This window comes from Curcuma longa, chromosome 13, assembly GCF_044706935.1.
Source record: "Curcuma longa cultivar G26 ecotype Majalengka, Jawa Barat chromosome 13, ITB_CL_G26_1.1, whole genome shotgun sequence".
Lineage (NCBI taxonomy): Eukaryota > Viridiplantae > Streptophyta > Magnoliopsida > Zingiberales > Zingiberaceae > Curcuma > Curcuma longa.
This window is the reverse complement of record NC_133873.1, coordinates 1,998,903-2,021,410: the sequence shown is the minus strand read 5'-3', so window position 1 is coordinate 2,021,410 and position 22,508 is coordinate 1,998,903. Positions and strand designations below refer to the sequence as shown.

Genomic DNA, 22,508 nt, shown 5'->3' with positions numbered 1-22,508 from the left:
CGGAAACCTATTGGGTCACACGTATTACAAGTTTTAGAAGGACTTAAAATGAGTTTGAGAATTAGATTCTCAGAACAAAAGAAATCCTGTTAGATCGGACAAAGGCAAATGATGGATTTCATCTTATGAAGAAGGATTAAACAAAATAAAAAATGATCTGGTTGTTGAACCAAACAAATCAATTTTGAACCAAAGGTTGAACCAACTTGGTTTGGTTCGTGTTGGAAGGTATTTTGGCAAAATGGAAGGCATGACGGACTTCATCTTGAGAAGATGAAACAAACGAAACTTGTTTGAGTCAAATCGGAGTTAGTTTGATTGCAGAATTAAGTGTTTTGGTTATGAACCACATTGAACCAGGCTTGAACCGAGATTCAAGCTGAACCGGGCTTGAACCCGATTTAGGGAAAACCCTAAACCAGGCTTCCCTGGTTCAAGGACGCACTGTGCGTCTTCCTCCTCGCGCTTCTTACCCCACGTCGACCGAAAGAAAAGGGAAGGAGATCCCTGATTGTCAATCTCGTGTAAAGAAGGAAGGAAATCCTCTCCTCCAGCCGTCGAGCACACGAAGAAGGCAACAAACCCTTGATTGTTGCTTCTCACGCCAAAGAAGGGAAAAGATTTGATCTCTTTCCCAAAACTTGCCAGCGAGCAAAGGAAAGGAGGTTGGCCGGTTGATGCTAGGGTTTGGTTTCGTTTCTTTAAAAGGGGAGGTTGCCGGTTGTGGAAGACATAGAAATCATTGTTGCTACTTCTTCTCTTGACCGACCCCTTGCTATCCCTTGTTTCCAGCCTGATCATCTCTGATCAGGACACACCACCACCCTCTTGCGAAACCAGTTGCCGGAGCTTGCCAAAATCGGCCAAGGTGTTGTTGCCGGTGCCAGCTTATTGCTTGTTGCTGGTTTGTTTCATTGTTGCTTGCTGCTGGTGTGTTTTCCCTTCCCTGCTTCCGGTATTTGTTTGTTCCTTGCTACTGGAAGATTGCACCTTGCTGCCGGAAGCACGTAGCTTTCGGAGTCACCATCATCTCTGGAAAGGTTCCGGTAACTTGTCTTTGAGAAGATCATCGGAAATTAGTTTATCGGCGATCGTTAGAAAACCATAGAAACGAAAGCAACGTGTGTTGTTGTGCGTTTCCGATATTAGGGTATTCTTCTATATCGACCGTTGCTGATTGACGGCTAGTACCGCGACCAGCAACTCGACTCGTGCTTGAGAAGCCGTCCAAACCAAACTTGGCGTGGATCATCGATAGAGCAATCTGATCAGTACATGTCATTTCCGCTGAGCGTCATACGTCAGGTATACCTAGAATAATTATTATTCTGAAAAATTTTATTTTTTCAGCATTTCTACAACTTGTGTTGTATCTTGCATGCATGCGTTTTGAGTTCTATAATAATTTAGATTATTATTTATTTTTGCTTCCGCTGTGTATGTTTTGATAAGCATAAAAACGCGCAACACACCGGCCGATCACAACAATGCGATCACTGGTGAAGCACTGAGAGCTACTGTTCTTGATTTCGTCAATGAGGCATAAGTGAGACTAGTGAAAGCACCGATAAATACCAATGGAGGAAGAGTGGTAAGTAAAAGTAGGAATTTAGGTCAATTTCATCGCTAAGAACTAGGGTTTGCGGTTTTGCCGATGATGCGGGAGTGAGGCGATGTCGAGATTTTTTTTTCAGAAAAATGCATGAGTGGTTCGATCAGATGCCTCATACTATCATTTAAACATCCCTGCTTTGGATGATCACACCAACACGCAAGCAATTTTTGGAAAGGGTAAAATAAGAAATGCAGAGACGCGACAAGATGCTATGCGATTTGGAAAAATCGCATAATCAGCTACACGATTTGGGAAAATCGCATAACCAGCTACGCGATTCAGTAAATTGTAGATGTTTATATATATTAATAAAAAAATTATTACGGATACATTATTATGAACTTAGTTTATTTAATTTATTTTTAAATATTAAATAAATATAAACGAGCGTTTAGCTCAGTAGCATTTTCTTATGTGTTTAGTACTTAAGTGAGACTAAAGTACGTTTGGATGGACTTGATAACAAATGAATTGATTATTTATGACTCATTTAAAATGTGTGTATATAAGTTATAGATCTGTTTAATATTGTGTCATTCATAAGTTATAAATTTTGAACCATATATTAATGCATAAATTTTGAGTTGGTAATAAATGAGATGTACACGATCAAATATAATTGAATGATAACATGCAATCTAAACTATCATCCCTAATAATCAAGTTGTTAGTAAGTATTACATTGTGGAAATTTCAAAAAGGCATCTTTTATTTTTTATTATCATCAAAAGAGTATTTTTTAAAAAAATAATTAAAATAACATTTCATTCTATTTTTCATCTTAAAAAATATATTATTATAGTATGATCAAAATTATTATAAATAATTTTGGATAAGTTATTCTATATTATATCCAAAGTTATTATAAATTATTGTACTTATGATCATAATTATTATAATAGTGTTAAAATAATTTTAATTATGTTAGAGTAATTTTGATTAAATTTGATTAAATTGGAAAAGAATAATATTGCTTCATGTAGCAATTTTAAGTAAATCGGAACAATTTTACTTTACATTATAATAAGAATAATCATAGCTATCATAAATGTTATAATAGTGTTGAAATGCTCTCACGGAGGAACTATGACATTGGTTGTCCTGTGAGATACCCAATGGCGAGGAGATCGTGTCATTATAGCAACAATGGAGATGGATCTCTCTCGAGGAACTCAGATGACATATGTTATACCTGATCTTATGATTAATGTTGAAGATTTTTCTAATCATCTTAAATTATCTATACAGACTCACGGGTATAATGATTGGCAGAGAGACACCAGTAACCTGCTAATTATAACCGAGTTGGTATTTGAGTGGTATAATTATCACTCAGGAGCAAGATTCGAATCCTCTAGAGTTCATCCCCTTAGCGAATAAGTTCCTCCCATCTAAAAGGTCACTCGATATCGTTATTTACCACTCTTTTATAAGCCTTGAGGCGAGTTGTGGAGGGGCGTCTAGGATGAAATTATCAACTTTTGTCACACAATAATGTTGAAATGATTTTTATTAAGTTTGAATAATTTTAACTAAATAAAAAATAAGTACTTTGATATAAACCAATTGGAGTAATTTTGTGTACATTGTGACAAATATAATCACAGTTACTATGAAAAATGGTGGAATAATAAGGTGTTTTCAAAATAAAAAAATACACACCAATTATCGGCGCACTTAAGTTTTAAGAATTCTAACTCATGCATCATTCTTTATATTTTATCAAAGGTGATTTTTTTTTTTCAAAATTGTCCTTTCACCAATTGCAGCCTCAAATTAAAACAAAAAATGAGTATTTTAAGAACTTGAACCGAATAGAATTGAATCATGAAAAAAAAATATTAATAATTTTATCAAGCATTTTCATCCAAAACACATTGATGGTTATAAAAATTTAAGATTTATATCAAATTAACACTTGCACTCCTATAACCTCCAAAATCTATTTTCAAAAAAATTGAGCCTTTTAGATCTATGAATAAATTTTGATCAAAAATAATTAATGGTGTCAAAAAGATCAAATTTGCTCTAAATTTGGTGGTGCTTGAATCCATCATATTCTTTTTCATATTGTTATTTTTGAATTTGAAATTTTAATAAAAATAATTTTAAAATCTAAATATTATAAGATAACTTTAATTTTTTCAAAAAAGTAGCTTTTATTATTTTCTCTTTTAAATAAATACAAGAGAGAGAAAATAAAACAAAAAATAAAATTAGAAAATAAATATCTTATATATATATCAAATCAAGACTGTTGGACTGCTGATCACTCTTAAATCTATTCATTTTTTTAAAAAAAATAGCTTTTAGCTTATAAATAAGAAGTGTGAATTAAAAGTAATTGGACCTTAAAATATTTAAATTTGATCTAAATTTTCATTGTGATACTCCTGGTGGTTTCTTAAATGCATCCATATTTTATTTTTAAAATTTAAAGTCTTAATAAAAATATCTAAAAATTATAAGAGAACTTTAATAAAAAAAATTTAAAAACTCCAAAAATATTTTTGTTTTTTATTTTTTTATAACTTTATAAAAAAGAAATAAATAAATACTTTCTTTTATTTTTTCATTTAATTTTTTCCTCTAACAATTAACTATTAAAAAAATACTTTTTTATTCTTTATTTTCTTATAATTTTTAATTTTTTATTAAGACTCTAAATTTAAAAATAAAAATATAGATGGATTCATAAAACCCACCAAAAGCACGACACAAATTTTGAACAAATTCAAACCGTTAAAGATCATCAACAATTTTTATATTTCAAGGACTTAAATTTTAAACATATATATATATATATATATATATATATATATATATATATATATATATATATATATATTAATTGAGATATCATTAGAAGTACAACAATATTAATTTAACATAAACCTAAAAAAAATATACCTATCGAAAAATAAATTAAAATATTAAAATTTCTACTAAAATTTATATAAATAAATAAATTTTTTACCTTTGATTTGAAATTGCAATGGACAAGTTATTTTAAAATATATAATTTAAAATTTTCTGAAACTTATATGCCCCCTTTAGTAAATCTTTAAAAAACATAAGATCGATGAGTAATCTTCCAAGTAAATTCTTCTTTGATAATTTGACCATTAAATTTAGTGATCCAATGGGGAAAAATTAACATGATTTCCTGGCTAACATACTTTTTATATTTTTTAAAATTATAATTATAAATTATTATATAAGTTCGGAATTTGAAGAATATTATAGTTGCACTAAAACATTAGAGAGGTGATACCAAAACAAATAAATACAAATTCGATCAAGAATTAGATAAAAAAATTATAACAGTTTCGCTCATTCAATAATTGACAATATTAAAATGTCCATTTGTAATTTATTATTCATTTTGACATTCAAAATCCTAATTGAAGCCATGCGATGCATACACAATTTTTTTTGAAAATTATAACTAGAATTACAGAAAATTCTTAACAATTTATTGTGATGCTGAAAAGCTTACTTTCTCATTGGCATTAACCTGGACCTACGAAGCCTGCAACAGATGTTTATATCATGAAAGATGCAAATGGAAAGAACACAACATATTCACGTTTTTGACACAAGTGCTGAAACGAATAAATGTTAATCTTACATGGAAATATACAAGACAACTAAACGAGTTAAGGATGCATTTTGCATTAGGTTAAAAGCGACAGAAAAGGGGGAGAATTACAACAACAACGATACCATGAGATTTGAAACCTAGCAGCCTTTCTTCGAGGTTTAGGTTAGGTGTGTTCCAAGATCTGCTTCATCCCTGAATCCATTTTCAAGAATCATCAAACATTTTGGATATTATGAAACATGAACTATCTATCAACTCCCATCACATGGGTCAGCAAATCTTGTGATGGTTCTGTGCTCAGGATAGTTTTTTTTTGTTGTCAATAAAGGCAACATCATTGGAGAAGAACAAAACTTTCAGAATAGTTTTGCTTGGTTTAAATAACCACAGAACAAATTCAGTTCATTTTCACTTACCAAATTCCACATCAGTTGTGAAATGTCCTGGTGCAACTTCTTATATCAAAGAAGAATCAGCGAAGCCATATATTCTTTTGGGAAACTTCTGTACAAATTTATCAGCTTGCATATGCCACCAGTGGAAAAAGAACAGAAACGACTTGATTTCCTGTATCTTAGAATCTTATTTTGTTGAATGACGGCAAACCAGCATCTTAGAATGAAAATGATACCAAGTAAAATGAGCAGGCAACCTTGTCCATAGCATTTTCACCTTTCAGCATTCTAAAGCATATTCCTGGATCTGCAGGAGACAATAGAAAGATGAAACCATTTTTCAGCTTACCCACATCCATATAATATTAAAAAAATGACAATAAAAAGATGAGACCATTTTCAACTTACACACATCCTTACAATATATATATATATATATATATATATATAAAGGGAATCACAATAAGCAGACCAATTAGTTTCAATCTCATTGATTGGATAAAAACATGAAAAGAAGACACATTAAACAATAAGCAGACCAATAAGTTTCAATGGCACGTTAGTAAGACCTGATGGAGCTTAGAGAGTAGAAAACCTGGGAAGGAGCAATAAAATTTTTGCCTAGGGATTAAGGATGAAGACTTGAATAAGCCACAAGGAATAATAGAATAAATTGGACAGCAAGGTGGAAAAGAAGGGATTACAGGGGAAACCACAAGCAATAACGAGGGTGTCGGGAAGTGGGAAATCACAAATAGAAGATTGCGCTTGCTCATCAGTAGGGAGGGGATATCACGAACAAGAATAGAGAGGAGGCATAGCGAATCATGGATATAAGGAAGATGCAGAGAACTGGCAAAGTATGAACAAAGACTACACCTGGGGGTAGCAAATCACAAGGAAGGAGAGCCAACCATATGACCGAAGGGGATAAGATCTGATAATAAAGGCAGAGTACACAATGAAGTGATGAGATAGTGAGAAAGTGGCAAACTTGTCATCTGAACAGAAGAGGCTATGCAAAAGCGGGGGAGGGTAGTGATTGAAATAGGAAGGAGATAGGATGGCTCCAAGAACAAATTAGCAGACAGGATTTGTTCCATTAATTATAAGGATCTTGATTATCCATTAAACATTCATTCCTTAAATAGGAGTTTTAGATATCTTGAATTCATTATTCAATAAGTATATGAATGAAGAAATCATTAATAAGATTTTAAAAAATGGATGGTTGAAATGAACTGAGCTTTTGGAGTCTTATGTGATTGTTGTGTGCTCCTTAGAATATATTATAGAATTAAGTCCACATGGGTGAGGAAAGCAAAGTCTTAGTTGGAGACTAAGCAAGACAAGTCCTAACAAGAGGCTAGGCAAGGAAGTCCAAGTCAGAAGGACTAAGCAGAAGTCTTGGCAGATTAAGGACACCAGATGGAGGAACTCGATGAGGTCTGGAGGACGAAGATCGAATCGGACCAGAGACTGGGGGTCAAAGGATCAGATGTTGAGTAGAAAATCCAAACAGGTCTAGAGGACTGAATGTTTAGTAGACAGGTAAAATCTCCTAAGAGTAGGTGAGGAAATGTTCCCATAGAAGGAAACAATAGACGTGTCAATCTGACCTAAGATTTCACTGGAAATCTAAAAGTCGAAACTAGACAGTTAAAATTGTCCTAACATAACTCCCTGCATTATACTTGTATTGTGTTAACCCTTTGATGCAGGAAAATAAGGTTTGAGAAAAAACAAACTCCAGGCACCCCTATTAGATCTGAGTGCCCGGACAGTCCAGATGCCCCCAATTGGATCTAGGCGCTTGAATAAGAATATTTCAGGTCAGCGATACAGATGAGGTGGCAAGCGGGGATTGACCGGGACACCTCAAGCTCCAAGTGCCCGGAAGCAATCCGGGCGCCCTGGGATGGATAAGTCACGATTGAATACAAATCTGATACGTTTCGCTAGCTGCAGCCACATCAGCAATCCAAGTGCCCGGAATGGCTAATAAAAGGAGGTCACAACCAGCAGCTCTACACTACAATTTTCCACCTCCTGCTTCTATTGTGCTCCAAAATTTCGATTCTACGTTGAAGTTCTGCTCTGACGACTCTGCTCAATTTATTTCTCTTTTGTCGGTAGCTTTCTTTTCATTACTTGTCTTTTTCCGTGCTTTAAATTGTAAGGAACTGGTAAACTTGTTACTGGTCCTACTCTTTTAAAAAACGAGACCTCTTTAAGAAGGTTATCTAGTGAATTGTCCATCGAAAACGATCAATGACTGCGAGCATTGGAGTAGCAGCCGCAAACTGTGAACCAAGTAAAAAAAGTCCTTTTATTCTTTCGCATTTCTATTTTTCCGCTACGTCTTTATAAAAAGTGAAAAAGCGACAAACATTATTCACCCCTCTCCCTCTAACACGCTTTCGATCCTAAAAGTAACTCTGACTTCTTTAGTCCTGTGCTAATTAAATTAATAGACCAAATTGTTTAAGGGATTATTTAACCCATAAAGTTTGACATGTTGAACTCAACTAAGGGGTTGTGTTATGTATAAGGAATCAAGTATAGCCAAAGTGAGAGATTATAGGATTAAGTCCACATGGGTGGGCTTAATCAAGTCCAGGTGGACTTGGATCTCCAAAAGGTGGGTTTACACTTGATTAACACACACACAACTAATCATCATTAAGGAAACTAAACCTTAATTAAGTGATCTAATGCTTGTGGCATTAAAGGGAATTTAGATATTGGATGTGGATTGAATTTGTAAATCCAATAATCCGGTTCGTTAACATTAAGGGGTTGTTAACAAATTATGGGCTTTATGGTGGATGGTCCCTATAGGATGGATCAAGTATAAAAGGGAGAGGTCAAACTTTATTTGGACATCTTGATCAATGTTTGACATTTCTTCTTCCTCCTCTCTTCCCCATTGAAGACTCTTGGTTGTTGCCCATTCCTGTAGGTCATTCTGCACTTGCAGGAACTCCAGCAACAAGTAAAAAAGCAATGGCATTAGCTCTCGATTTAGGTCAGTCCTTCGGTTAGCCATTGTTTTGGTTTTCGGTTTTGTAGTCTTATTAAAGATAGCTTAACCCTTTTTAGATGCATCATTGATTTAGTTTCGATGTATCGTATTGCTATTGTTTTCATATATATATATATGACCTACAATGCAAAAATAATTGTGACAAATACAACTTGATGATGATTCAACCCATATTTGTAGGAATGGCCAATATGGGATGAAATTAATACCTCGGTCATATTTTCCTCATGAATAGAATTTGGACCCCTACAATTTGCAAAATGTGACCCATCAAATTGGAGAATCCGAAGCTTGCCTTCCTGCACTTGGCATAAACAACTACTTAGTACAAAATGAAAAGAACAAGATCCTGCCTTATTCTACTCAATGAACTCTCCACCTTGGTTCCATAAACTAGACCTCCTCCAACCAAAGGATGAAAACAAGCAACGTTAACCTCATCTTCCGCGCTAGAAAGAACTCTCACAAGCTCCATATCTGAAACTCTATAAACCTGTTTATGAAATATACCAGATCAGAATAAGATGAAAGAGGCATAAAAAAGTACTATGTCAATCGTACTATTATTCCTAAGGATCCAAATATCATTTTTTGTCAGTCGGCATGGAAAACATATCGTTCCACCTGCCAACCCTGAACCGTCTAAGACCACAAAACCTTCCTAAACATGAAAAAAAAACTACACTCGAGGTCAGGGAACCTATTTGTGACAACCTTCATTTGTGATGAGCATTAGCTCAGAAGATTTCTATTACACATAAGTAGCAAAGCTGTCATTCTCAAGCATATTACAGGAAAGAAATTAATATAAGCGGTCACATATATGAAATCAACAACATTTGTTGTCTCTCTGTTTGAAGACAAAAAATAGAAGAAAACTTCAAATCAAAGCATGCATTCCACAGGATGGTTTAGCCAAAATGTATAAGTAATATACCTACTATCAAGCATAAAACATGAAATCACCTTATATCTCTTCCACTAAATAACACCAGAGACAATTTGATGGGAAACTATAATCTTGTTTTGCATTTGAAAATTTTCTATTTCAATTTACAATTTTTATATCATAAAATAAAGTTATCAAAATTAAATGAATATCTATCATATCATTTACCTCTAATAAATTTAAGTGCCAAAAAAGTCAATTCTAAGTATTAATTTTAATTCTTTTTTCATCTTTCAAATTTTATTTTCTAAGAAACAAGAAAAATTTCTAAGCCAAACAAGGCCCATGGCTTGCAGTTGTTCTTGAGATTTATATTTGGTATGTGATCAAAGTACAAAATTTCCAAAACATATTTAGTGAGTTAGGACAATGACAATTAAATTTAGCAAAATAAAAGGATAGGTCAACTTACCTCAATTCGCAGAAGTTATAAACTTCTTTATATTTTTATAGTTGCTATTGTTGAATCTGTTTTATATTATGTATAACATAAGCGCATGATAATTATTTAAATTGTTATGTGAATTTGGTTATAAAGAACCATTTGATATTATCTCCATATACGAGATGCTTGATTTAACACAAAAAAAATATGCTTTAGCATATGGAAAACCTAATTTATACTAATATGTTAATATGACTAGATGAGTGCAGGCCCATATTTGCTTGCAATTCTCCATCATTTAATTACAAAGAAAAAGTACCTAATTTAAAAACTATAAAGCTCTCAAGAATGTTGCACCTCCCCCATCTTTAGAATTTGTTCTAACATGGCAATTACTGGATAGGACTCAAGGGCATAGAGTGGCTTATCCAAGGACAACCTATGTCAGTCAGGGCAGTTAATAGCAGGCACTGTTAGCTATGCTGATATGCAACCAAGCCAATTTGAGATGTCCTGACCATAGAAAGGTATTTGCTAATATAGACAATTACAAACATGGTGATGTAGGTATTTTCCCAGAAAGTTAAAGCCTGAAAGGGATTACTAACTTGGTTTGACCCTTCCCAGCTGACACATTTAAGGCCTACAAATATAAGGAAAGCCTACAGCCTGTTTGGAGGGTGGGGATGGCAAAAACGATTTGTAGACTCAATGTAGAATTAATCTAAAATATCAATCTGGGACTAAAGCCATTATACCACTAACCTTACCCACTGTACCACTAACCTTATTACCAAATATCTCTAATATTTCCCCTTCAAACTGAAGCACAAATACTATCTATTACATAAACTAGGTAACTCTTGTAATTAAAACATAGCGTAGACTAGATACTATCTATTACATAAACTAGATAATTCTCGTAATTAAAACATAGAGTAGACTATGTAAAATAAGACATGGCCATGAATTCAAAAGGACAGTTAGGCAAAACTCTGAAAATAATTAATGGAATACCCATCTGATGATCCCTTCAACTTTATCAGTAGATTGATAAAGAAAGGATAAAGAGAGAGGATGAAAAACTAGAATGAAGAGACATCCTAGAAACAAATCTCCCGAGCAGGTCCTTGATGCGGTATATTCAATAACAAGCAACAGACCGAGGGGAAAGAAAACACTCGAAGCTCTTAAATGAAAGGCAAGTAACTCAACTCAACCCTTCTAGCAGAGTAAAAACAAGAAGTTTAATCAAATCTTCACAGAAGATAATTAACATAACTCAGCCTTTTATTAGAAGTGGCACACCGAGCAGAATTTTTTCCCTTTTTTTTTTGAGATTTCACTGTCTCTAGCAGTGGAAGCATGACACACAAATAGCATTGATTTCCAAAGGATGACAAGAAATGAGGATCAGAGGAAGTTCTGTGAAGAGGAAGTAAAAGCAACAAAGAAGGAGAAGTTTATAAAACCTATGGATCTATAGCAGCAAGGAGTCCAGATCAACTCAGACCCAGTGGTCAACGATAGAAACCATATGAGGGTTCTAAAACATGGAAGGTTGGCCTACAGAAATTGACAGTAACAATCATGCTTGACAAAGGAGCTTCATGCAAGATAAAGGAAACAGCAGAGATGATCTTATTATCAACTTAAACTTGGAGATTGCTAGTGAAATGGCCCTCGAGCCAAGGAAGCAACAGCTTCAGCCAAGCTTGTAGTAGTAGGCACAAGCATTGCTGTTGATGTTGATGGGTGAATCTAAGGAGATGAGGCTAGAAGCATTGCAGGCATGAGCCTCTGACCATGACAGGTGAGTTTTTTTATGTATCAATGAGAAGTGGCGTTGTTATAGAGCTCACGTCGACAAAGGTCTAGTAGCACACTAGTGATTGCAGGTATGACTCATGTATGCAGTCACAATTGACGTGGGCAGTGCTTATGCAAATAAGCGCTGTTTATGAGGAGGCAGATAATAATGGTATGGTCAATCCCCTTGCGTTACAACCACAAAGACAAAAACACACCTGTTTCATCGCCATTACAAGGAAGGACAACAACGATGTCATCATCAGTGTGCATGGGAGACTACCAACAGGAGATATGTGGGTGTTGGGAAGATGGCAACTTAAACGTATGAGGATGATCGTGCAGAGGAAGGGGCTTACACAAGGTGCTCACAGCAAGAAAAAGTTCGCATCAACAAGATGCATGGGGAGTATGTGGCCAATCTATACAAGGTGGGCATTTGAACAGAAGGCTTCATAGATTTGGCAAAGGCAAAAAGAAGAGAGAGAGGAGAGGTAGGTGCATAAGACTAGCTTGAATTTATAGTCTACTTAAATTAATGCAACACAATAATAAATGAACAGATACAAATTAAAAATTAAAAATAGGTAAAGAAATGAGTTAAGCTTTGGGAAAAACAGAGGATCAATTGATTCTACCTCCAAAATTGTGTAGATATTAGCAGACGAGCAGTTACCGGCGGTTTCGGTAACCGCCGACGGTTTTGGTTACCGCTATCCACCTCGCACGACCACCATGATATGCTCCCACGGAGTGCTCGATGGAGATCGCGACCTCTCCCTATTTAAGGGAGAGGAAAGGCCTCTGCAGTGTGCACTGGAGTTAGCGATCAGCAGAGAGAGAGGCTGAGGTGAGTTCGTCTCACTGTGTGCGTGGTTGCGTCCAAGTCTAGAAGCCGGAGAGAACAGAGGAGAACAGAGGGTTGCCGGAGAGAAGAGGAACACCACCAGATCTGAGGATTTGGCTCGTGGAAACCTGAGGGACTTTCCGTCCGTGATCGTTCCTCTGACAGAAGCAATCTCTGCCGCCGGAGGCGCCGCCGGAGCCGGAGCCGGAGTCGTGGCACGCAACAACAGGTATTCTACATTGGTATCAGAGCTATGTATTAGAATGTTTACCTGTTGAGTTCTTCCAACGACGAAGAACAGAACAGAGAAATCTGTTCTCTGTTTAGCGCGATGTCGCTGCCGCCGGCGCGAGAACAACGCGCGCTGCAGCTGCCAGTTAGCCAGCGTTGTGTCTTGATGTTCTGTGGCGCCGGCAAGGCAGGCGCAAGCTGGTGCTGGCAAGGCTGATGCCGGCGATTGGCGTCGCCGAGAGGCAAGCAGCCGGCTGCGTGAGAAAAAAAAATAAAAAAGGGAAAGCGGCGGCAATGAAAGCGGTGTGCCTTAATGTGTTTAGGGCACAACATGATTTATTTTTTTTATTTTTTTTATTTTTACAATAAGTACATTAAAATGAATGTGTGGTGGCACACGTGGGCTCCTGTGGGGACTTAATTAATTGTGTCAGCCGTGGGTTGTTGATTTTTTGGGCTTGATTAATTGAGAGTCCAGAAACAAATGAGACCCAATTGATTAATTAAGAGTCCAGAAAATACAAGGAGAGGTTGGCTGGCGTCGACGACGACAAGCTAGGCCCTGGCGCTGTCTTCAGGATGGCTGAGGGAGGCTTCGTCTTCGGCACGGAAAGGGAACAGGCCAAGCAGCCAGCAAGGCTGGTGTCGCCAGCGAGACTGGGCGTCGGCGAGGCTGGTGTGGGCTGCTGGCAGGGCAAGCCCGGCGGGGCTGGCGTGGCGGCACACAGCGCTCGGTGCGCTGACACGGTTCGGCAATTTTTTTTGGAAAATAAGGGAGTTGTTCGGTTCGTGTGCATGGCATAAAAAGTCACTGTGCTTCGTGCACAGTGACATAAGACAAAAAGTAAAGTGACATCGAAAGCCTACAATGTCACTGGGCTTCAATTAATTGGGCTAAGTTATGCCATTGTGCTTCAATTAATTGGGCTAAGTTATGTCATTGTGTTTCAATTAATAGGGCTAAGTTTTAATTAAAGCCCATTAATTGGATATGGGCCAGATCAGAAATTTAAATTGAAATTGGATTTTCAATGTGGGCTTAGCTTAAATTGAAATTGGATTTTTCAATTCAGATTTAAGATTAATCATAATTTGGGCTTAAAAAGAAATCTGATTAATTATGTCAGTTTTGAGCTCTAATGGCGCTACTGTGTTGGGCACAGTGGTACTCTCCTAATTGGATTAGATAACTGGGCCAGCCCAAATAATCACAAAAGCCAATCATTGGACCACAACCTTATTATGTAATTGAATTAGTTTCATTTACATAATTGGTATTGGTTAAGGTTGACATTGGTCAACCATACTCATAAATAAAAAGTTGTTTGAACAACTTATATTATAGAAACAACTCAATAGGCTTAGTCAACATGGTTGGAGATGATGGGAAAATAAACATCAACAATATTCAGGTGCCTGGGGTGCTTGGAGCAAAATGATATTTAATACTACCATGTTGTTGAGTCTTCAAGGTGTCGATGGACTGATCAAAATGATCAGTTAACAAAGCCCCTATAAATCAAGAAGATTTGTTTTTCTTGATTTGTTGTGTTATATCTATGCCTGTATAAATTGAATTAAGCTGGTAAATGTACTGGTTTGTCAGTTTTGTACTGACTTTATTAATTTCAATTTTTTGAGATGGTACAGACGAATATTACTATGACTCGACGCGAAGTGATGCGTAATAAGCTGAGGAAAATTATCTAGAGGATAGATTATAATCCAGCTTATGGAGTTAGTAGACACATGGGGAAGATGAACAGACTATTTTGGCACCTAGAGATGTAGGATTTTTTGATTCTGGACAACTGCAGGATTTAAGCTTTGATTCGTTCATTGCCTAAAAACCTGCAAGTTGTAGCACTTCAGATATGGGGGCTCTATGAAGCGCACATATCTTATACCCAGTTGTGCACAGAGCTGCTTCACTATGTAGATTGTGAAGAGGATCCAGAAGAAGATCTAAATGAAGACTCTGCAGAAGACACTTCTGTGGGATATTTGGGTTTGATATAGGATTCTGTATCCTGGAATCATCCAAATAATATCCCAGTTGAAGAAGTTTCTGTTCAGCCTAAAAAGATAAGCTATGTTTGGATTATCACTACGCTAGTGTTTGTCCTAGTGGGAGTGATAGATGCTTATCTAGTTTGTTGGAGTTGTTGTCTAGTTAATTATGAGTAGAAATGTTATATGTAACATTTAAAAATAGAGCTCTTGTTATTTGTTAACAATGTACAGCATGTTTTAATGATATGTTCATTATATGCTGTTTACTCTACTGGATACATGATGTTTGTGGAATATACTCTCTGATTAGTTCATTATGAGTATAAGATAAATTTTTAAATGATACGTTCATTTAATTAAAAAAAAAACATCATGATTAATTAATGATAAGTTCATTAAAGTTGGGATGTATGTAATAAAATAGATCAATGCAAATTAGATTGGAACATACAAATGATGAGTGAGAATATAATTGTCACTTGATTTTGTAAACCAAATCTAATTTACATTGAGTCCATTTAAAGATTACATACAGATAAAACATACACTGGATATCTAAATAATTTGTTTATTTATGATAGGTTATGGCAACAAAGAACATCATAGCTGAATTAAATAAAGGAGAAAATTTTAATGGGGATAACTACAAAAACTGGCACCTTAGGATACAGGATGTCCTAGAGGAACAAAAAGTTCTAGAGGCTATAAATCAGGTCATGATTGAACCTGTAGATGGTCTTACTATAGGAGTGAGACCAGACCCTATCAAGAAGAAGGGAAAGAAGACTGGAAAGAAACCTAAAAGCAAGTTGACTTGTTTTAACTGTGGCAAAGAGGGTCACTTCGCTCGGGAATGTTCTGAGCTGAAAAAGGTTTCTCCTAGTGTGTCTTCTTTTCCTGAGCATTTAGTTGCTAGTTCTGTGTTGTTGGCTGATTCTTATCCTTTGTGGATTATAGATTCGGGAGCAACCAACCATGTAACTCGGGAACGAGTTACGTATGTTGAGTACCACAGGGTACCAGCTGGCAACAAATGGATTTATGTAGGAAACAATGCAAGAGTTGAAGTCAAAGGAATCGGCACTTGCAAACTTAACCTTCGTGGTGGAAGTACATTGTTTCTACATGATGTTCTGTATGCTCCGGAGATTCGAAGGAATCTTGTTTCTGTAACTAGTCTTCTTGAATTAGGGTATTGTATTAATTTTTATAGCCGGTGTGTGGAACTTAAGATTGACTCAGTGTCAATCGGATATGGTTATTTAATGAATGGTTTTATGGTTCTTGATGTGGAACCGAATATCAGTTGTGGAATTGATAGTTGTTTTTCAAACATTGCTCTTACTAGTGATGCAGATATAACTGATGAAGTTTGGCATGCTAGATTAGGACATATAGGACAAGAACGGATGAATCGGTTGGCTAAGGAGGGCCTTTTGGGCACTCGAGCTAAGATTAACTTGTCTATATGTGAGCATTGTCTTGCTGGAAAACAACTAGAAAACCATTTGGAAAGGCTATTAGGGCTGAATCACCATTGCAATTGATTCATTCGGATATTTGTGGTCCAATGAATGTGAAGGCTAGACATGGAGCTTCTTACTTCATTACATTTATTGATGATTTCTCTCGTTTCGGTCATGTGTATTTGATTTCTCATAAATCTGAAGCATTAGATTGCTTCATTCGTTATATGAACGAAGTTGAGAATCAAATGGAACGTAAGGTTAAGACCTTACGCACTGACCGTGGGGGGGAATATTTGTCTGATATGTTCAAGACAATATGTAATGATAGAGGGATTATTAGACAGCTGACAATCCCTGGAACTCCACAGCAAAATGGGGTTGCTGAAAGAAGAAATAGAACTCTTCTGGAAATGGTTAGGTCTATGATGGCCCAAGCTAATTTGCCTATGCCTATTGGGGAGATGCATTATTAGCAGCGGCATATATACTTAACAGAGTGCCTTCAAAATCAGTTCCATCTACTCCATATGAACGTTGGACTGGCAGAAAACCAGATTTGAGTAATCTAAGACCCTGGGGGTCAGCTGCCTATGTTCATGATAAGTTCTCATAGATTTGGAAAACTAGGACCTAGGGGTAAGAAATGTATCTTTATAAGGTATTCTGATACCTCCAAAGGTTATGTTTTCATAGGTGAGCAGCAAGATGGAACGATCTCTGAAATAGAGTCAAGAGATGTCACTTTTCTCGAAACTGAGTTCCCAACGAAAGGTGATGTTGATAAAACGGTTCCTTTATTTGTAGAGGATGATACTTTATCAACAAAAGAGGTGTCTATAGAGATGCCTGAACCTAGTCAACCGAGTGGGAGTAATTTGCCTAGTCATGAGTTGACTTCTCAACAGCCCAACTTACGAAGAAGTATTCGTAAAATCAAACCTAAGAAGAGGTTTGATATTGAGAATGAGGCATTGATGACACTTCCTGTTGACGATGATGAACCTCGATCTGTTGAGGAAGCATTGGGATGTAATGTTCGAGATAAGTGGAAAATTGCAATGGATGAAGAGATGGAGTCTATGAGAAAGAATCATGTATGGGATTTAGTCGATCTTCCTCCAGGCCGAAGGGCCATTGGGAATAAATGGATTCTCAAAATTAAGAGGAAAGCAGATGGATCGATTAATCGATACAAAGCTCGTTTGGTTGCAAAAGGATATACCCAACTGGAGGGTATTGATTTTGAAGAGACATTTTCTCCTGTAGTGAAGTTTGTGTCAATTCGGGTTATTTTAGCTTTTGTAGCACATTATGACCTGGAATTACATCAGATGGATGTAAAAACGGCTTTCCTTAACGGTGAGCTTGACGAGGAAATCTATATGGTTCAGCCAGAAGGTTTCATTGCTGAAGGCCAAGAAGGAAAAGTATGTAGACTTAGAAAGTCTATATACGGGCTAAAGCAAGCGTCAAGACAATGGAACATAAGATTTAACGAAGTCGTTTTATCTTATGGTTTCGAAATGATCAATGAGGATCATTGCGTTTTCCTGAAAAAGGAAAAAGGAAAGTATGTCATTTTATCATTATATGTTGATGATATGCTGATAGCAGGAAATGACATAAGTTATGTGATAGAAGTCAAAGGGTGGCTTTCATCACAGTTTGACATAATGGATATGGGAGAAGCTGAATACATCTTAGGAGTAAAGATCATCAGGGATCGATCTAAACGGCTTTTGGGTTTGTCTCAAGAGTCATATATAAATAAGATGTTACAACATTTCAGCATGTCTGATTGCAACATAGAACAGACACCTGTTGTGAAAGGTACTGTTCTGAGCAAGAGTATGTGTCCCAAGACTCCTAATGAAATAGCCGAGATGAAGAAAAAACCATATGCCAGTGCTATTGGTAGTTTAATGTACACTATGTTGTGTACACGTCCCGATATCAGCTATGCTGTTGGCTTAGTGAGCCGGTTCCAGTCAAACCCAGGACCGAGACACTGGAAGGCAGTAAAAAGGATATTCAGATATCTGAAGGCGACGACAGATTATTGTCTCTGTTTTCAAGGATCAGATATGAGCCTAAAGGGTTATTCAGATGCAGATTGGGCTGGGGACCTGGATGATAGAAAATCCACATCAGGCTATGCGTTCTTGCTGAATGGTGGCGCCATCTCCTGGAACAGCAAGAAACAGGCTTGTGTAGCCTTGTCAACAATGGAAGCTGAATATGTGGCATGTTCAGCTGCTGTGCAAGAAGCAGTCTGGTTGAGAAGGTTCCTGAAACATCTGAAGATTGCTGAAGACAGTGGGAGTCCAGTTACTGTCTATTGTGACAGTCAAGCTGCTATAGCTTTTTCAAAGGATCCCAAATATCACAGCAAGGGCAAGCATATAGCTATAAAATACAACTTTGTGAGGGATATTATTGCTAAAAAGAAGGTGATTCTTGAGTATATCCCTACAAGAGTTATGCTTGCAGATCCTTTTACTAAGCCAATGACTAGAGAGTCATTTAATGAGCATGTAAAGTCTATGGGACTTCGAAGAATGTAACAAATTTGTAATTGACAATCAAATATTATAATTTGATTAAGTGAAATGCCATAATTTATTCAGTGTATGTGAAAAGTTACATTCTTGAGTTAAGATCTCGGTGAGCATGTTGGCAGGTAGTGATTGGTCCTCTCACATGGACAATCATCTCTATTTGTTATGTATGAATAGAGGTAAGACCGGTACTTATAGTTCAGCTTATGTAGCTGTTAGCTTGTGTAGCTGTAAAAGTGTTACAATACTATAAGCTGGGGTCGCCTTGATAATTGGATCAAGATGAGATTATTTAAAATTTAATGATCGAAGTAAATGTTCCCACCATTTACTAAACCTGTTTGTAGCCAGATTTGAATTCATATGTTGGATTCAGGATTAAACATTGGGAATGTTTAGATCGAAATCTGTACGATGTTTAATTGTGAAAAACATGCGTTCTTTTCTGTAAAGAAGATAACATCGTAGCATGTGATTCATACCACATGTGCTAAGACGACAATAAGGGTAGTAGGAGAATGGATCCCTGCTTCTCTACTATGTGAGCCCTTTGAGATTATATGTTAATCTCAGCATTTGCCTTCAGTGACTATTTAGCTGTTTACTTGAAATTTTAATTAGGGTCTGCTACTTTAGCATGTAAACCTATGACTATGGTTGATTCGGTCTATGGAACATGACTAGGAAAGCGACTGATTAAAATGAATAGACTCAAGCTAAAAAGGAAGATTAAATAGATTCACATTTATTTGAGAATATTCACTGGTCGACCCATTTCTGTTATGTATGGAAATGAATGTGAATATTATGGATATGGAACATGCTCTTGACATGATAGTTAAACTGAGGGATTAGAGATGTTCATATTGATGTGAATAAATGTTATTTAATCTGGGTAAATAGCAAGACATGATATATCCAGGTAAATGGTTTTGTACCATTGGAGAACGGCTGTGTGCCACCTGGATGATGGTTGTGTACCATCGGACAAATGACTATGTGTCATTCAGAGAATAGTTATGTACTATTTAGAGCAGCTAAGTTAGGTGTAACAACTTTCTTAGCATTAATCGCTCTATGAGCAGCTATGTAAGGTGTAACAACTTTCTTAGCAATGAATGCTCAATGTGCTTGCTGTCGCACGAACCATTTTCCTATGTATGAATTGGTTGTTCTTACAGTCTATGTGATTGTGCATTCCGGTTATATTTAGTCTACGTGACTAGACACCTCTTAATGGTCTTAGTGACCAGTTGCTTTTGTGGCTTCACTTGGACGAGTGGGAGATGTTAGCAGACGAGCAGTTACCGGCGGTTTCGGTAACCGCCGACGGTTTTGGTAACCGCTGTCCACCTCGCACGACCACCATGCTATGCTCCCACGGAGTGCTCGATGGAGATCGCGACCTCTCCCTATTTAAGGGAGAGGAAAGGCCTCTGCAGTGAAAACTGCTGGAGTTAGGTGCTCACTGTGCGTGAGTGAACGAAGCTAAAACTGCGCTGTGTGCGTGGTTGCGTCCAAGTCTAGAAGCCGGAGAGATCAGAGGAGAACAGAGGGTTGCCGGAGAGAAGAGGAACACCACCAGATCTGAGGATTTGGCTCGTGGAAACCTGAGGGACTTTCCGTCCGTGATCGTTCCTCTGACAGAAGCAATCTCTGCCGCCGGAGGCGCCGCCGGAGCCGGAGCCGGAGTCGTGGCACGCAACAACAGGTAATCTACAACAACATACCAGTATAACTGCAAAGGTTATCAATAAACAAACTTGATCAACAATATGCATGCACAAATTACCAGATAATATGTAGTACAGGCAGTTAAGTGCAACAATATTATACCGTTATCACCTGAAACCAATGCAATTTTTGCTGACTGCCACTAAAATTCATGATGCAGGAAGCCTAAAGTGAGTATTCTAATAAACTTATCCATAAAATCTGGAAGAATATGGTGCATTTGGGCTTTTTATATTTCCAATTCCCTTAATTTGTAAGGTATGTTGGGTATGTCTTTTTCAAATCATAATCCATAGAGATGAAGGGTGTGTTTCCTAAACGCAAGGAAACCCTGAACAAAATAAGGTTACAAAAAGATCTATCTAGTGGGTGGCACTTTTCCACCCTTTCATTTGGTAGAAAAAAGCAAAAAGAAGAAAACAGAAATTCTTCCTCAATTTTCGTCTATATTGCTTCCATTCAATTTAATTCACTTGTAATGAGACCTCCAATTCAATTTAAAATTTCAAAATTAATTTTTTACTATTCGAATCTATATCTTTCTTTATATTTTTCAAATAAAGATTTGAAATTTAATTTTGCTTCCTCACTCTTTTCCTCTAAAAACTCCAACTCTAGGCGAATAAATTTCATCATGGCCCGACCCAAGCCCGGATAAAGGAGGGTTGCGTTAGACTGTCAGCCAGTGTTAAAACATAAGCAAATATTACATATGGATCCATCAAACTGTAACGCTAATGCTAAATTGTTCCCTAAAAAGAATGTGTTATAGGATCTAACTGCAACATCTTGGCAATGACCACTACATCTTCATGAGAACTTAGATGTAGTATTAAATATACTAGAGTTCTCACACTTTATGTTGGATAAAAATAAATATTATAGGAATATCGATTGTCTTATATTTGGAACATGGAACGTAGAATTACTCATTGATAAAATAATGGAGGTAATGCATATGATGATTAGAAGAAGAATTAATATTTTATATTTACAAGAGACGAAATGGGTAGGAGAGAAAACAAAAACAATAAAGAACACACCTTTTAAGTTATGATACGTAGAAAGAGTAAAATAAAAAATCAAGTAGATATTGTTGTAAATGGTTCGTTAAAGGACAAAATAGTAGTAGTTAGGAAGGAAGATAGAATTATAGCTCTCAAAATAGTGATAAGAAAATAAACTATTTATATAATTAGCATATATGCACCTCACGTAAGATTAGATGAAGACATAAAAGATAGAGTTTGAGAAGACAGGTAGTAAAAAATATTCCGACAAATGAGATAATTTTAATAAGAGATCTAAACGAGCATGTAGTAGTAAAATGAGAAATATGATACAGTACATAAAAGCTATGATTTTGGAAAAAGAAGTGAAGAGATAAATATATATTGGAGTTCGTGATAACATAATATATTTTTCAAGAAGACAAAAGAACATCTAGTTACTTTCAAAAGTTGCAAGTTGACTTTCTTATAGTCAAGAAATATGATAGAAAAATTTATAAAGATTGACCATTCCGGAAAAAAAGCACCCAACATAGGTTAGTGGTGTTAAACATGCGCATCAAGCATAATATCAAGAAAATATGCAATTGCTGCTAGGATCAAGTGGTGGAATTTAGAGGATAAGAAGTAAAGTATCTTTAAAGAGAGAGTACGAGCACAAGTATTAAGAGAAATATATGACGACTCAAATATAACATGAAATAAGATGACGTTAAATTTAAAAACAGTGGCTAAGAACGTACTCTAAGTCAAGAGAACAGGCACCACCAAATAAAAAATCATGGTGATGAATGAAAAAGTACAAAAAAATTAAAGGAACCGCCTATAAGTTACTATACACTT

General features: G+C 36.2%; 1 pseudogene; it reads right to left on the bottom strand.

Annotated features, from left to right (window-relative positions):
- Positions 1-5,184: 5,184 nt before the first annotated feature.
- LOC141844476 (uncharacterized) overlaps positions 5,185-22,508 on the bottom strand; it is a 32,934-nt pseudogene continuing 15,610 nt past the window's right edge.